Source organism: Dendrobates tinctorius, unplaced genomic scaffold (assembly GCF_039654945.1).
Source record: "Dendrobates tinctorius isolate UK_male_01 unplaced genomic scaffold, ASM3965494v1 ptg000102l, whole genome shotgun sequence".
Lineage (NCBI taxonomy): Eukaryota > Metazoa > Chordata > Amphibia > Anura > Dendrobatidae > Dendrobates > Dendrobates tinctorius.
Window position 1 is genome coordinate 19340075 of NW_027361770.1, and position 18565 is coordinate 19358639.

Genomic DNA, 18565 nt, shown 5'->3' on the forward strand with positions numbered 1-18565 from the left:
AGGTGTTAGGCCAAGAAATCAACTCAGGCAGGAGAAGAAGGGAAAAAAAGTTCAGGAGGCTGCTGTTATATATGATGGATATATGTACACAAAGCAGTTTTTTGGGCCGGATATAATGTGACGACCGTCTGCGAATCTGGGCTGCAGTAGAGACAGCACCCCGAGTAACCCCGAGACCCTTAACTCCTATACAGGGATCTGGAATTGTAGCAAGGCCCAGGGGGTAGCTGTCTAGTGGAACAGTGGACCAGAGCAGGACGGCCGCCAAGAGGTTAAAACTAAAACCCGTAATCGAGGTTAGGAGACAGGAGTCGGAGGCCGGAGAGCAGCAGAGGTACGAAATCAGCAGGCAGAAGGAGAGTCAAAAGTCCAGGCCAGGGTCAGTAAAACCAGGAGGGCAGCAAGGTACAGAATCAACAGGCAGCAGAAGGGTCAGGAATCCAAGCGAAGGTCAGCGTCAAAAAATCAGAAGAGAGGCAGAGGTACAAAAATGGCAGGCAATAGAATGGTCAGAAATCCAGGCTGAGGTCAGAGTTAACTATAGCAAATTACACAGTAGTAAATTGGGGAACCAAGAATATATCCAGCGGCTTGCAAGACCAGTCCCAAGGTATTTGAGGGATCATGTCATCCCCCACAGGTTCCTGGACTGATGATGTAATTAGGACCGCCCCCAGGACCAGGCCAGATGGAGATGCAGTAAGCCCTACATGACTGACAGAGGGGCGGAGCCTGCACCCACTAGATGCCTGCGCAGGAGCCTCTTCTCTGTCACCACCCTCACCCAGGGGCGAACCACGGCGCCTCCCAGTAGCCGAGGCAGGAACAGCCGTCCCCGAGTCCGACGGCGACGTGACGGTCCGGCGCCTCCTAGTGGCCGAGACCGGAATAGCAGGCCCCGAGTCTGGCGGCGACGTGTCAGTCCGGCGCCTGCTAGTGGCCGAAGCTGGACCAGCAGGCCCTGAGTCTGACAACGACGTGACACCCAGAAGATATATTGCGAAATTCCTCAGTGACTAATCTAAAAAATAGATCATTCTCAGAGTACAAATTAAGGGGTGGAAATTTCTTCACTTTAGACATAGGAAACTTACTAGTGGTAGAAGACGTGGAGGCAGAATTACTCAATTCCTCCAGTATAGCAATCGATTCACGTTCTTCCGGCATCCATTCACATTGAGTAGATGGTTTGTCATGCAGTTTTTTTCAACGCTAATTTCCTTGCAAACAAATGCAGATCTTTTATCGCTGTGAAATAATCGAAAGACACCACAGGCGAAAAGGTTAAACCCAAACCTGATCTGAGGATAATTCAATGTCGGTTAAATGTATTACCTGCATCTTATCAGGTGCGTTAGAAGATCTCAAATTGCGTTGTTGATAGGGACTGTATCTACGGTGACCACCACGTCTCCCTCTGTTAACAAATCATCCCCTCTCGGGTCATGCTCCAGACATACTCTCCATAGATGATAAGGAGGACATAGAAGTAGTCCTATTTGGAGAAAAAGGTTGTTGCCACTTATAGACATTATTGTTCTGGTAATACATAAGATCTCGTTGGAATTTTTTACTCTTAGTGTCCTGTATTTCTTTAGCCCAATTATTGAGCAGTTTATCCACTTCACCCCTAAAGGACTCCATATCAGCAACAGGTAAAACACCATTAAGTTTGGTTTGAAGGGTGCCAATTTCATCCTCAAGGGACTCGATGGACTTTTTATTCAAACAAATAAGTATTTCCATAAGCGATCTGGAACAATTTGTACAAGTTTCTTCCCATTTGGTACGTATCAGTTGGTCACCGACAGGGAAGGAGGGAAGAATCCTAACCCTAAGACCTCGTGAAATCAAATTTTTACTCAAATAATTTTTACGAGTTTGTTTTCTAGTGAGCTGCTTAAATGTATTCTTAAGTTCAAGAGTGCTCCCATTCTCATTACCCACACTCTGCACATGTTCACCTTTAAAAATGGAATTTATATTAGAGAGCCATGCCTGGTCTCTCGCTCTAATGTCCATGGTCACAGCTGTGAAAACACAGATATTACAATCAGAAACACCAAAAGAAGACGACCAATATTAATTGTCAACTTCCAAAAACACTACAAGAATCCAAAAGGGGAAGCTCAAGACAAAATAAAATTAATAGAATATTTTTTTTTATTAGATACAATCTAAAATTTCAGTACAAGATCATTCAGAACATGGCAGAGAGTGCTCCATGCAATCAGGAAAGGACATATAAATGGTATATGCACACAAAAAAGAGCACTAATAAAATACACAGTGTATTCCCAACCCTGTATTCACACCTATAAAAAAAAGTCCAAGTGAATAACAATGTAATGAGCTGAGTTAAATATATGTCAATTCATATCCATGAGCCCCAATATAATATATAGAGTGCATAATGCTGCATAAATTTAAATACATGGGTTATAAAATGAAGTGCTGAAAAGTGCATAGTGCTATAGAAGTCCCTAAAGCACAAGGATTATCCCAAGTAACACACATATCAAGAGGTAGTGCTCATTGGGTGCATGATGAAGGGATAAAGTGCATGTAATAGGAATACTGAATTATAAACTAGCCAAAGGCTTAGATAAAAATTCCAAAGTATACCTATCAACTGATGGCATGGAGGTAGAAAAACCTAATCCTAAAAGTCAATGAAGAGACAATTTGCATAATGAGCATATTTCCCAGAGGAGCATTACGGTTTTAAGTTTCCTCATCTTGACATGCTTAGCATCTCATTCTCCGCAAGGAGAAATGATACTTCTTGGATATCGGTCAGACGCCTCTCTCACAGCCAAACCAGATCTCACACTTTACACTGACGAGGGGCAGTACCCCGAAACACAGTGTCTGCAAATTGAGATTCTGGCTTGGCTTTTATCCTAAGTCATGTAACAAGGCTCGTTAAAGGGTCGACATTAACTTTCAGGATTGCTACTTCCAATAGGTGGCACTAGAGTTCTAGTCCTCTTCCTCTCTGAAGAGACAATTTGCATAATTAGCATATTTCCCAGAGGAGCATTGCGGCTTTAAGTCTCCTCATCTTGACATTCTTAGCATGTCATTCTCTGCATGGAGAAATTATACTTCTTGGATACAGGATTAAGATAAAAAGATTATTATTAGACCTGAGAAGGATTTTTGGTATGAATTTCAGCCGAAAGGACATGCCATTAACCACATCCTGTCCTACACTATCCCTTCAAATAATCTCCTCCTAAGTGCTGCTAACAGCAGTATTAATAGTGATTATAATTACTTAGCCCTAATAAGGGCTGTTGTTGCATTTGAAATAAATATTAATGTTGTCTAATCCCTGGCTATACACAGCTAAAACACTGTCCCTTGGCCAACATCACCTCTCACTGCCCTGCCTGTTTCCACTGATACACTGTGTTAAGCATGACATCCTGGGTCTTATATATACATGATGAGGCTATGCTGCCAGCCAATTATAGTAATGCCACAACCAAGATGGCTATGACAACATAGTGACTGGCAGACAATCCCTGTATGTTTATTGGCTAACAAATATCAAACATGCTGGGCGGGGACTTGAGCATGCGTGCGAGCATTCAAAAATAAGATAATCCTTTAATCGTCCCACCATGGGGAAATTCAGAAAATAATGAGTATCTCGAGCACACTGATGCTCAAGGAAGTACTAAGCAGTGTCGAGCACACTCGCTCATCACTAATCTTGACTAATTTCAACCTGCACTTTGTCAATGCTCACCACAATAACTTGGCCGAACTCCTGCCTTGGGCCTAATTCTCATGCAATAACCAAGTGAGCAAGTCTTTTGCCAAATCTCCTTTTTTTGTGGTCTACAGTCAACATCCCAATATCCCTTTCCTTGTGTTTACCATATCTGATATTCCTGCTGTTGATTCCCTCATCAAGAGTTTTTCAGAAGGTCTTCCTTATTAAAGTCCTTTGATCGGATAAAAAGACAACTGGATAAGGGACGTCTGGATGTGCCTCTGCTTCTTCCTGGGGATAAGGTCTGGCTGTTGTCCAAGTATGTACATCTCAAGGTATCATGGTATAAATTGGGCCCTCGCTTCATTGGTCCCTTCGATAAGCACAAAAAGAGATACAGTACAAGTGCCAATAAAAAATCTTTTTATTTAAATTAGTTTAAGAACTTATTCAAAAGTAAAAAATCATACAAAGATTTGTAAGTGCTCAAGGCAGCTGCTATCCAAGCAGGGAAAACACCAACAGAGTTATTGCAATTCACTACCAAAGGAAAGTGCCCATGTTATCGGCCTGTATTTAAAGCCCCTACGGTATACTGTAATCAATGTATGTCATTACCATTATGGTCAGGCTGTAATTACAATATTATGAGGCAGCACTTACATGAGTGATGGATCTGTGTGTGTAGCGTCCCCCGCCGCCCCAACACGTATTTCACCTCTTCATCAGGAGGCGTCATTGGTCCCTTTGAGTTGTTGAAACAAATTAATCTGGTAGCCTACACACTCAAGCTCCTGGCCTTCTTATTAGTGATGAGTGAGCACTAAAATGCTCGGGTGCTCGTTGCTCGAGTCGAGCAAATAGGAATGCTCAGGTGCTCGACCCAAGCAACGAGCCCAATGTAAGTCTATGGGAAACCTGAGCATTCTTGCCGCTACCCCCCTGGAGGTCATTTTGGGGCTTAAAAACATCTGAAATCGATGGGAACAGTGCTTAAATGACATGGGAACGTCATGGAGAAGGCCCCTAGAAGCATTTTTGACTCTCAGGTCACAGCTGTGAACAATGTTGTCAGAGTCTAAGGCCGGTTTCACATTTGCGTTAAAGGCCGCAGCGTCGACCTGCGCACGGCCGCTGCTAAGCCCCGCTCCCTGCCACGCCTCCACTGGTAGCTCCGCCTCCGGGCGCATGACGCTACATGCGTCATGCGTCCCCTATCTTTATCACTGAGGACGCAGGCCGTGCGCAGTATGCGCTTGGCAGAGCCTGCGTTCTTTTGACGGTGCGCTGAGTGCAACCAAATTGCAACAGGTTGCGTTTGGCGCTGGTCGGCGCACCATCAAAAGGACGCAGGCGCCGCCAAATCGCATACTGCGCACGGCCTGCATCCTCAGTGATAAAGATAGGGGACGCATGACGCATGCAGCATCATGCGCCCGGAGGCGGAGCTACCGGCGGAGGCGCGACAGGGGGTGGGGCTTAGCGGCGGCCGTGCGCAGGCCGACGCTGCGGCCTTTAGCGCATATGTGAAACCGGCCTTACGCCAATTTTCCAGGCACACAATAAAACATTCAAAAATGAAACCTAAATGGATTTTTCTGGGAAATATTTTAAGGAACATCTTTTCCAGGGTAATGATTTGATCATTTGTATATAAGGCAAAATAAATAACCCAAAACAAACATGTTCCTCCACCACTTGGGCTATGTTCACACGTACCATTTTTGATGCATTTTTCAATTTTAGCATCGCTTTCAATCAAAAGAAAGGCATTCGCTGGGAAATGTCATCTGAACATTTTACAACCTTATCTAGCCATGTGGTGTGTGAAACATCATCAGACACATCCGGTTTCATTTATAAAAGAGGTACTCTGAAATTCACAAAGCCTATTTTTATATGGCCAGCAGTCGGCCCTCAGTATTTGTCAGGATCGTCCATCTGGCTAATCGGTACTCGGACACGTCCGCTATTCACCAGTAGAGTTGAGCGACTTTTGGTTTTTTAGGGTCGCGTTTCGTTTCGTGAAACCCGACTTTTCCAAAAGTCGGGTCGAGCAAGATCGTCCGATTATAGGGAAAAGTCGGGGTCGTCCCGAAACACGAAACCCAATGTAAGTCAATGGGGAATAAAAGTCGGCAGTGAGAGGAGGACAGGAAACACACCTACAGTGCCCATTTGAATGCCAAAAGCATCAATTCTTCTTACTTAAGCTTGTCAACCTTAATTAACTTCATAATACAAGTTACGCACTGAAAAATGGGGGTTATTTGGCTAAATTTGTGGGGGGGGGAGGGCTGGCTGCAGGTTTTCATGTGCCCTGGGCGAAAGAGCGCCCCTTTAACACATACCACAACTCATCATGCTCCGATACGGCAGAGAAATAGCGGTATAGTACAATGAAAAATACCTCACTTTTTACATCTCATGACGAGGCCCATCTATTTCTCCATACAAAATCATTGGTCCCATATAATGTTTGAAACAATATATGATGAGCTCCACATAATGCTACAGTATATGTTGGTCCCCATGGATGAAGCTCCACTGTCTTATGGGCCCAAATAATGCTCCAAACATAATGGGCCCCATTTCTAATGCTCTAGTGTATAATGGGCCCTGTAAATGCTGCTCCAGTGTCTGATGTCCACCTTTGGAATGTTCCAGTGTATGGTGGGCCCCATCTATCATTCTCCAGAGTATAGTGCTCCCCAAAAATTGCTGTCCCAACATTGAAAACAATCAAATAAGTCTCCTCGCTAGGGAATCCCTGTACTTGTCTGGACAGGTGCTATAGCTTGCTTAACAGCTCGCCAGCCGTTCTCACGCCCAGTATGGATTGCACGTGATTGCACAAAGGTTAGAAAGGGTACCGTATCTCTGGATAACATGTATGGATAGCGTACACATTCAAAATATATGTCTATACAGCATGAGGCAGGCTCAGACGGTGTTAGGCCCAGTATGGATTGCACGCCATTGCACAAAGGTTAGAAGGGGTACCGTATCCCCGGATAACATGTATGGATAGCGTACACATTCAAAATATATGTCTATACAGCATGAGGCAGGCTCAGACGGTGTTAGGCCCAGTATGGATTGCACGTCATTGCACAAAGGTTAGAAAGGGTACCGTATCCCCGGATAACATGTATGGATAGCGTACACATTCAAAATATATGTCTATACAGCATGAGGCAGGCTCAGACGGTGTTAGGCCCAGTATGGATTGCACGTCATTGCACAAAGGTTAGAAGGGGTACCGTATCCCCGGATAACATGTATGGATAGCGTACACATTCAAAATATATGTCTATACAGCATGAGGCAGGCTCAGACGGTGTTAGGCCCAGTATGGATTGCACGTCATTGCACAAAGGTTAGAAGGGGTACCGTATCCCCGGATAACATGTATGGATAGCGTACACATTCAAAATATATGTCTATACAGCATGAGGCAGGCTCAGACGGTGTTAGGCCCAGTATGGATTGCACGTGATTGCACAAAGGTTAGAAAGGGTACCGTATCCCCGGATAACATGTATGGATAGCGTACACATTCAAAATATATGTCTATACAGCATGAGGCAGGCTCAGACGGTGATAGGCCCAGTATGGATTGCACGTCATTGCACAAAGGTTAGAAGGGGTACCGTATCCCCGGATAACATGTATGGATAGCGTACACATTCAAAATATATGTCTATACAGCATGAGGCAGGCTCAGACGGTGTTAGGCCCAGTATGGATTGCACGTGATTGCACAAAGGTTAGAAAGGGTACCGTATCCCTGGATAACATGTATGGATAGCGTACACATTCAAAATATATGTCTCAGGAGGCAGGCTCAGACGGTGTCAGGCACAGTATGGATTTGACGGCCCAGATTACACAGCGGAGGAGCAGGGAGAGGTAAAGATTGCAAATGCTGGGGCCCTGGCCAAGCAAGGGGGGCCCACTCGTGGGCGTCGGTACTGGCACTGGGCCCCTCATAGTACAGCGGTGTGTCTGACGGCGGGTGTGCACCACCACCGTCAGAGACACTTGATTGCACTATGAGGGACCCTGTGCCAGTGCCCGCGCCCAAGAGTCGGCCTACCCACCTGTCCAGGGCAACGACACTCGCACGGTGTCGTGCGCTAGGTGGTGACCCCGGCCATGGGGGGGGAGGCAGCACAGTTAGGGAGTTTTAGAAAGTGGCATATGTTGATGTTGGACATTCAACTGATGCAAAAGGCGAAATAGGTGAAGTACCAGGAAGAGGTGGACCAAAGCAAGCCATTTTTCTGTCACCCTATGTGTCATCAGGGGAAGGTGGGACAAAATCCTTGGAAACCCATGCGTGGTTCATTTTAATGAAGGTTAGATCATCCACATTTTGGGTTGATAGACGGGTCCTTTTTTCTGTCAGGATTGATCCAGCTGCACTGAAGACTCTTTCCGATAGCACACTTGCAGCTGGGCAAGCGAGCTCCTGTAAGGCATATTGGGCCAATTCAGGCCAGGTGTCCAGTTTAGCGGCCCAATAGTCAAAGGGGAATGACCTGTGTGGGAGAACATCGATATGGGAGGAAAAGTAGTTTGTAACCATAGTTGACAACTGCTGTCTCCTGTCACTTTCCATCGATGCAGTATTACCAGTTGTGTGAGCGGTATTTGAAAAATCAGTCCACAACATTGTCATGAAACCCCTGTCTCCAACGCCACTTCTGCTGTGTGCACCACGAACACCTCTGCCAAGCTGCCCTCGGCCCATACGGCTCGTGTGAGAACCATCACCGCTGCTGTGTGCTGGGAATGCCTCAAGCAACCGATTTACCAGAGTTGCTTGTTTATTAGCCAATATTAGGTCAAGGTTCTCCTGTGGCATGATGTTTTGTAATTTGCCTTTATAGCGTGGATCCAGGATGCTGGCCAACCAGTAGTCGTCATCGTTCATCATTTTGGCAATGCGGGGGTCCCTTTTTAGGATCCGCAAGGCATAATCTGACATGTGGGCCAATGTTCCCGGTGTCAATGATGCACTGCGAGTGCTGGGTGGAGGAGCACTTTCTGGCAAATCCACATCCCTCCAGTCACGCACAAACCCTGTACCAGACCTTGCCACGCCAACATTTTCACTTGCCCCACGAGATGCATCCTCCTCCCCTAAGTAATCATCCCCATCATCCTCCTCCTCCTCCTCCTCTTCTTCCTCCACCTCGTCCAGGAGTGGTCCCTGAGCAGACAATGGCTGAATGTCATCAAGGATTCCCTCCTCCTCTTCCTCCTCATCAACATTGGCTGCAGACGCCTGCTCCTTAAGGTGCGTCAAAGTTTGCATGAGCAGACGCATAAGTGGGATGCTCATGCTTAGGATGGCGTCGTCTGCGCTTACCAGCCGTGTGCATTCCTCAAAACACTGAAGGACTTTACAAAGGTCTTTCAGCTTCGACCACTGCACGCCTGTCAACTCCATGTCTGCTCTCAAAGTGCCTGGCCGTGTATCCTCCCACAAATGCATTATGGCCTGCCTCTGCTCGCACAGCCGCTCCACCATGTGCAGGGTGGAGTTCCACCTTGTTGCAATGTCGATAATGAGGCGGTGGTTGGGAAGGTGGAGCAATCGCTGCAGCTTCTGCATACGAACGGAGTGTACAGGCGACCGGCGGATTTGCGCGCACAGTCTTCGCACCTTCTGGAGCAGGGCTGTTAACTCCGGATAATTTTTGAGGAAGCACTGCACCACCAGGTTCAAGGTGTGAGCCAAGCAAGGTATGTGGCTGAGTTTTGAAAGGGCTATGGCTGCCACAAAATTACGGCCGTTATCACTAACTACCTTGCCTGCCTCAAGATGTACACTGCCCAGCCATGACTCAGTTTGTCGCTTCAAGTACTCGGCCAGCACCTCGGCGGTGTGTCTGTCGCCCAAACACATCATCTGCAACACAGCCTGCTGACGCTTTCCACTAGCTGCTCGATAGGGGGACACATCGTGTGCAACAGTGGCAGCTGCAGATGGAGTGCTCGTACGACTGCGCTCTGTGGACGAGCTGTCGCTTCTGGAGGAGGAGGAGGAGGAGGAGGGTCGAACGCCTACAGCCAACTGTTTCCTATACCGTGGGCTAGGCAGCACTGTCCCACCACTGCTGTCCCCTGTGGACCCTGCATCCACCACATTAACCCAGTGCGCAGTGATGGACACGTAACGGCCCTGGCCATGCCGACTGGACCATGCATCAGTTGTGAGGTGCACCTTTCCGCTCACTGACTGCTTGAGTGCATGGACAATGCGGTCTTTCACATGATGGTGGAGGGCTGGGATGGCTTTGCGAGAGAAGAAGTGGCGACTGGGTAGGTCATAGCGTGGTACTGCATAGGCCATGAGTTCGCGGAAAGCTGTGCTTTCCACCAACCGAAAAGGCATCATCTCAAACGAGATTAGTTTGGCAATGTGGGCGTTCAAACCCAGTGTACGCGGATGAGAGACTGAGTACTTTCTTGACCTACTCATAGTGTCTGGGAGGGTGAGCTGGACTTGAGAGCTGCATATGGTGGAAGTAGCGGTGGACAGGGCGGACTGAGAGAGGGTTGATGATGGTGATGGAGTTGTTGTTCTTTCTGATGGCCTAGAATCAGTCTTTCGTTGATATAACAGTGGGATTCCCTGACTGCTGTGGCCTTGCAACGACACCTCAACATTTGCTGCTGTGCTAACCGGTGGGCTTACAGTGGGGGAAACAATGTAACGTTGCTGACTACCTTCGTTGTGATCAGTTGCACATGTGGCACTTGAGGTTTGGTGTTGTGTCCACGCTTGCAAGTGCATGCTGGTTAAATGTCTAAGCATGCAACTGGTATTCAAATTTTTCAGATTTTTCCCTCGGCTAAAGGTCTTTGCGCACTTCTTACAGATAACCTTGGCCTGATCATGAGGATTTTGTTCAAAAAAGTGCCACACTGCACTCTTCCTACTTTGGCAGACATTTTGCGGCCTAGCACGCTGTGATCTTTTGACCCTCTGGACAAGCTGTCCAGCAACTCTTTTGATGTTTGGAACCTGTCTTTGGAGTGCTCCGGGCCTGCCAGATAACAGCTGTTGCGATGTCGATGTCTGCTGTGGATGCTCCTCATCTGAGCTATTGGAAGCAGCACCCTCTTCCCCCAATGGATGCCAATCTGGGTCAACAACTGGGTCATCCATCACCTCCTCTTCTATGTCATGTGCACCTTTCTCTGTGTCACAGTGTATGGTGGTATAGTGTGCGGGAAGGGGCACCTGAGTCTCATCAGGGTCAAAATCTGGCTCTGTACACTGCGAGGACAATGTAGTGCTCTGAGTGAATGTACCAGCAGAATCATCCATCAGCGGCTGTGCATCAGTGCACTCCATGTCAGATTCATCTTGGCCTGGGTAATTCACCATTTGACTTGATAATCCAGGCATGGTATGTGAAAACAGCTCCATGGAGTAATCAGTAGTATGGCCTGCGTCATCCTTCAATCTTGGTTGGGGTGAAGGACACAAGGAAAGGTGTGGTTCATGAACATGAGCCTCCAATGACGACTCAGTGCTTTTACTTTTTACAACTGAAGAAGAGGAGGCGATAGAGCTGGAGGCTGAGTCAGCAATGTAAGACAAAACTTTTTCCTGATGCTCTGCCTTTAAAAGCGGTTTGCCAACTCCTAGAAAACTAAGCGTTCGAGTCCTTATGTAGCCAGACGATGACGCAGGGTCAGCACCTCCTGCATTCGGTCCTATTTTGCTCTTGCCACTACCATCAGATCCACCACCAACACCATCATTACCAGCTGCCAACCCCCGCCCAATTCCACGGCCTCTTCCACCAGCCTTCCTCATTTTTGGTAGAAATGTAGACAAAATCCAACAAACTATATAGTATTGTAAAACAAGGTACAAGGTGTCTATAGGACAGGGGAGTTTTAGAATTTCTGCACACACTTGTGGACAGTGGACACTTGTGGATTGTGTGCGGCCCACTGATATCTGAGCGCTATGTGACACGCTCGATGGCACAGCTGCCTGTGACCAAAGTGACGAGAGGATAATGGAGATTTTGAATCTCTGCGTACACTTGTGGACAGTGGACACTTGTGGATTGTGTGCGGCCCACTGATATCTGAGCGCTATGTGACACGCTCGATGGCACAGCTGCCTGTGACCAAAGTGACGAGAGGATAATGGAGATTTTGAATCTCTGCGTACACTTGTGGACAGTGGACACTTGTGGATTGTGTGCGGCCCACTGATATCTGAGCGCTATGTGACACGCTCGATGGCACAGCTGCCTGTGACCAAAGTGACGAGAGGATAATGGAGATTTTGAATCTCTGCGTACACTTTTGGACACTGGACACTTGTGGATTGTGTGCGGCCCACTGATATCTGAGCGCTATGTGACACGCTCGATGGCACAGCTGCCTGTGACCAAAGTGACGAGAGGATAATGGAGATTTTGAATCTCTGCGTACACTTTTGGACACTGGACACTTGTGGATTGTGTGCGGCCCACTGATATCTGAGCGCTATATGACACGCTCGATGGCACAGCTGCCTGTGACCAAAGTGACGAGAGGATAATGGAGATTTTGAATCTCTGCGTACACTTGTGGACAGTGGACACTTGTGGATTGTGTGCGGCCCACTGATATCTGAGCGCTATGTGACACGCTCGATGGCACAGCTGCCTGTGACCAAAGTGACGAGAGGATAATGGAGATTTTTAATCTCTGCGTACACTTGTGGACAGTGGACACTTGTGGATTGTGTGCGGCCCACTGATATCTGAGCGCTATGTGACACGCTCGATGGCACAGCTGCCTGTGACCAAAGTGACGAGAGGATAATGGAGATTTTGAATCTCTGCGTACACTTTTGGACACTGGACACTTGTGGATTGTGTGCGGCCCACTGATATCTGAGCGCTATGTGACACGCTCGATGGCACAGCTGCCTGTGACCAAAGTGACGAGAGGATAATGGAGATTTTGAATCTCTGCGTACACTTTTGGACACTGGACACTTGTGGATTGTGTGCGGCCCACTGATATCTGAGCGCTATATGACACGCTCGATGGCACAGCTGCCTGTGACCAAAGTGACGAGAGGATAATGGAGATTTTGAATCTCTGCGTACACTTGTGGACAGTGGACACTTGTGGATTGTGTGCGGCCCACTGATATCTGAGCGCTATGTGACACGCTCGATGGCACAGCTGCCTGTGACCAAAGTGACGAGAGGATAATGGAGATTTTTAATCTCTGCGTACACTTGTGGACAGTGGACACTTGTGGATTGTGTGCGGCCCACTGATATCTGAGCGCTATGTGACACGCTCGATGGCACAGCTGCCTGTGACCAAAGTGACGAGAGGATAATGGAGATTTTGAATCTCTGCGTACACTTTTGGACACTGGACACTTGTGGATTGTGTGCGGCCCACTGATATCTGAGCGCTATGTGACACGCTCGATGGCACAGCTGCCTGTGACCAAAGTGACGAGAGGATAATGGAGATTTTGAATCTCTGCGTACACTTTTGGACACTGGACACTTGTGGATTGTGTGCGGCCCACTGATATCTGAGCGCTATGTGACACGCTCGATGGCACAGCTGCCTGTGACCAAAGTGACGAGAGGATAATGGAGATTTTGAATCTCTGCGTACACTTTTGGACACTGGACACTTGTGGATTGTGTGCGGCCCACTGATATCTGAGCGCTATGTGACACGCTCGATGGCACAGCTGCCTGTGACCAAAGTGACGAGAGGATAATGGAGATTTTGAATCTCTGCGTACACTTGTGGACAGTGGACACTTGTGGATTGTGTGCGGCCCACTGATATCTGAGCGCTATGTGACACGCTCGATGGCACAGCTGCCTGTGACCAAAGTGACGAGAGGATAATGGAGATTTTGAATCTCTGCGTACACTTGTGGACAGTGGACACTTGTGGATTGTGTGCGGCCCACTGATATCTGAGCGCTGTGTGACACGCTCGATGGCACAGCTGCCTGTGACCAAAGTGACGAGAGGATAATGGAGATTTTGAATCTCTGCGTACACTTTTGGACACTGGACACTTGTGGATTGTATGCGGCCCACTGATATCTGAGCGCTATGTGACACGCTCGATGGCACAGCTGCCTGTGACCAAAGTGACGAGAGGATAATGGAGATTTTGAATCTCTGTGTACACTTGTGGACAGTGGACACTTGTGGATTGTGTGCGGCCCACTGATATCTGAGCGCTATGTGACACGCTCGATGGCACAGCTGCCTGTGACCAAAGTGACGAGAGGATAATGGAGATTTTGAATCTCTGCCTACACTTTTGGACACTGGACACTTGTGGATTGTGTGCGGCCCACTGATATCTGAGCGCTATGTGACACGCTCGATGGCACAGCTGCCTGTGACCAAAGTGACGAGAGGATAATGGAGATTTTGAATCTCTGCGTACACTTTTGGACAGTGGACACTTGTGGATTGTGTGCGGCCCACTGATATCTGAGTGCTATGTGACACGCTCGATGGCACAGCTGCCTGTGACCAAAGTGACGAGAGGATAATGGAGATTTTGAATCTCTGCGTACACTTTTGGACACTGGACACTTGTGGATTGTGTGCGGCCCACTGATATCTGAGCGCTATGTGACACACTCGATGGCACAGCTGCCTGTGACCAAAGTGACGAGAGGATAATGGAGATTTTGAATCTCTGCGTACACTTGTGGACAGTGGACACTTGTGGATTGTGTGCGGCCCACTGATATCTGAGTGCTATGTGACACGCTCGATGGCACAGCTGCCTGTGACCAAAGTGACGAGAGGATAATGGAGATTTTGAATCTCTGCGTACACTTTTGGACACTGGACACTTGTGGATTGTGTGCGTCCCACTGATATCTGAGCGCTATGTGACACGCTCGATGGCACAGCTGCCTGTGACCAAAGTGACGAGAGGATAATGGAGATTTTGAATCTCTGTGTACACTTGTGGACAGTGAACACTTGTGGATTGTGTGCGGCCCACTGATATCTGAGCGCTATGTGACACGCTCGATGGCACAGCTGCCTGTGACCAAAGTGACGAGAGGATAATGGAGATTTTGAATCTCTGCGTACACTTTTGGACACTGGACACTTGTGGATTGTGTGCGGCCCACTGATATCTGAGCGCTATGTGACACGCTCGATGGCACAGCTGCCTGTGACCAAAGTGACAAGAGGATAATGGAGATTTCGAATCTCTGCGTACACTTTTGGACACTGGACACTTGTGGATTGTGTGCGGCCCACTGATATCTGAGCGCTATGTGACACGCTCGATGGCACAGCTGCCTGTGACCAAAGTGACGAGAGGATAATGGAGATTTTGAATCTCTGCGTACACTTTTGGACACTGGACACTTGTGGATTGTGTGCGGCCCACTGATATCTGAGCGCTATGTGACATGCTCGATGGCACAGCTGCCTGTGACCAAAGTGACGAGAGGATAAGGGAGATTGGATTGCTTTTAAAAAAGCAGTTTGCGGAGCAGTGGGTAAACAGCAATGCCAGCGTGTCAGGAAGCCTTAAAAGGCAGCCCAACAACCAACACCACTGATACACCACAATATAGCCTCCCCTTGCACTGCACACACAGTGACTTGTGTGTTGTGCAGGCCAAATCGCTAGCAGCAGAAGCAGTTTTTTTGTCTTCTTCCCTGCCTAACGCTCTCCCTACAGAATCAGCAGCAACCTCTCCCTATACTAAGATCGGCAGAAGTAAGATGGCGGTCGGCGTGCACGCCCTTTTATACCCCCTGTGACGCCCACCAAAGCAAGCCAATCACTTGCATGCCCTTCTGAAAGATGGTGGTGACCCGCGCCTATGTCATCACGTTGCCCACAGTGTCCGTGGATCCTGATTGGCTGAAAAAGAGCGCAAAACAAACTTTTGAAACGCGACTTTGGCGCGTAAGTCGCCGACCTCGTGGCCGACCTCATCCTAGGGTCGGGTTTCGTTTCATGAAACCCGACTTTGCCAAAAGTCGGCGACTTTTGAATTTTTTAGACCCGTTTCGCTCAACTCTATTCACCAGTCCTTGCATTGGCTGCCCATTCATTATAGGATCCAATTCAAAGTACTTGTTCTCACCCACAAAGCTCTCCACAGTGCAGCACCCTCCTACATCTCCTCCCTCATTTCTGTCTATCAGCCTAACTGACTGCTATGCTCTGCAAACGACTTTCGAATAACCTCTGCACTAATCCGTACCTCCCACTCCCAACTCCAAGACTTCTCCTGCGCTGCGCCAATCCTCTGGAATGCTCTACCCCAAGAAATTAGGACTATCCACAATTTGCATAGTTTCAGGCGCTCCCTCAAAACACATTTGTTCAGAGCGGCCTATCATGTTCACTAATCACAGTTATTGCATGTGTAAGTGTGCATGTGTAACCTGTAGCCCATTCACTATCTCGATCTATCCCTCACTCCCTTAAGATGGCTGGACCATCATTGTAAATACATCATTATAGTGGTTTGAAAAAACCACTATATTGTAATCCGAACGCTGCTAACTTATTCTTCTTCTTCTTATTATAGCGGTTTGAAAAAACCACTATATTGTAATCCGAACGCTGCTAACTTATTATAGTGGTTTGAAAAAACCACTATATTGTAATCCGAACGCTGCTAACTTATTCTTCTTATTATTATTAAGTTGATTTCCGCAATTAATGCGGCCCGAACCGCTACACGCACAGACTCCGTTGAGGTGTCGTTTCGAAGCCAGCGTCCATGAGAGGTGTGCTAAGTATTTTTCGTGTCGATCGGATTTGTAGTTTTTGCGCAATTTGCGTTTGTAGCAGAGCCGCGTGTGTACTTGTGTGGGGTCAGGAGGGGTTTTACAAGGTGGATGTAGCAGAGCCGTGTGTGTACTTGTGTGGGGTCAGGAGGGTTTTACAAGGTGGATGTAGCAGGGCCGCGTGTGTACTTGTGTGGGGTCAGGAGGGGTTTTACAAGGTGGATGTAGCAGAGCCGCGTGTGTACTTGTGTGGGGTCAGGAGGGGTTTTACAAGGTGGATGTAGCAGAGCCGTGTGTGTACTTGTGTGGGGTCAGGAGGGGTTTTACAAGGTGGATGTAGCAGAGCCGTGTGTGTACTTTGTGTGGGGTTAGGAGGGGTTTACAAGGTGGATGTAGCAGAGCCGTGTGTGTACTTGTGTGGGGTCAGGAGGGGTTTTACAAGGTGGATGTAGCAGAGCCGTGTGTGTACTTGTGTGGGGTCAGGAGGGTTTTACAAGGTGGATGTAGCAGGGCCGCGTGTGTACTTGTGTGGGGTCAGGAGGGGTTTTACAAGGTGGATGTAGCAGAGCCGCGTGTGTACTTGTGTGGGGTCAGGAGGGGTTTTACAAGGTGAATGTAGCAGAGCCGTGTGTGTACTTGTGTGGGGTCAGGAGGGGTTTTACAAGGTGGATGTAGCAGTGCCGTGTGTGTACTTGTGTGGGGTCAGGAGGGGTTTTACAAGGTGGATGTAGCAGAGCCGTGTGTGTACTTTGTGTGGGGTCAGGAGGGGTTTTACAAGGTGGATGTAGCAGAGCCGTGTGTGTACTTTGTGTGGGGTTAGGAGGGGTTTACAAGGTGGATGTAGCAGAGCCGTGTGTGTACTTGTGTGGGGTCAGGAGGGGTTTTACAAGGTGGATGTAGCAGAGCCGTGTGTGTACTTGTGTGGGGTCAGGAGGGGTTTTACAAGGTGGATGTAGCAGTGCCGTGTGTGTACTTGTGTGGGGTCAGGAGGGGTTTTACAAGGTGGATGTAGCAGGGCCGCGTGTGTACTTGTGTGGGGTCAGGAGGGGTTTTACAAGGTGGATGTAGCAGTGCCGTGTGTGTACTTGTGTGGGGTCAGGAGGGGTTTTACAAGGTGGATGTAGCAGAGCCGCGTGTGTACTTGTGTGGGGTCAGGAGGGGTTTTACAAGGTGGATGTAGCAGAGCCGCGTGTGTACTTGTGTGGGGTCAGGAGGGGTTTTACAAGGCGGATGTAGCAGAGCCGTGTGTGTACTTGTGTGGGGTCAGGAGGGGTTTTACAAGGTGGATGTAGCAGTGCCGTGTGTGTACTTGTGTGGGGTCAGGAGGGGTTTTACAAGGTGGATGTAGCAGGGCCGCGTGTGTACTTGTGTGGGGTCAGGAGGGGTTTTACAAGGTGGATGTAGCAGTGCCGTGTGTGTACTTGTGTGGGGTCAGGAGGGGTTTTACAAGGTGGATGTAGCAGAGCCGCGTGTGTACTTGTGTGGGGTCAGAAGGGGTTTACAAGGTGGATGTAGCAGAGCCGTGTGTGTACTTGTGTGGGGTCAGGAGGGGTTTACAAGGTGGATGAAGCAGAGCCGTGTGTGTACTTGTGTGGGGTCAGGAGGGGTTTACAAGGTGGATGTAGCAGAGCCGTGTGTGTACTTCTGTGGGGTCAGGGAGGTGTTTTACAAGGTGGATGTAGCAGAGCCGTGTGTGTACTTGTGTGGGGTCAGGAGGGTTTTACAAGGTGGATGTAGCAGGGCCGCGTGTGTACTTGTGTGGGTCAGGAGGGGTTTTACAAGGTGGATGTAGCAGAGCCGTGTGTGTACTTGTGTGGGGTCAGGAGGGATTTTACAAGGTGGATGTAGCAGAGCCGTGTGAGTACTTGTGTGGGTCAGGAGGGGTTTTACAAGGTGGATGTAGCAGAGCCGTTTGTGTACTTGTGTGGGTCAGGAGGAGTTTACAAGGTGGATGTAGCAGAGCCGTTTGTGTACTTGTGTGGGTCAGGAGGGGTTTACAAGGTGGATGTAGTAGAGCCGTGTGTGTACTTGTGTGGGGTCA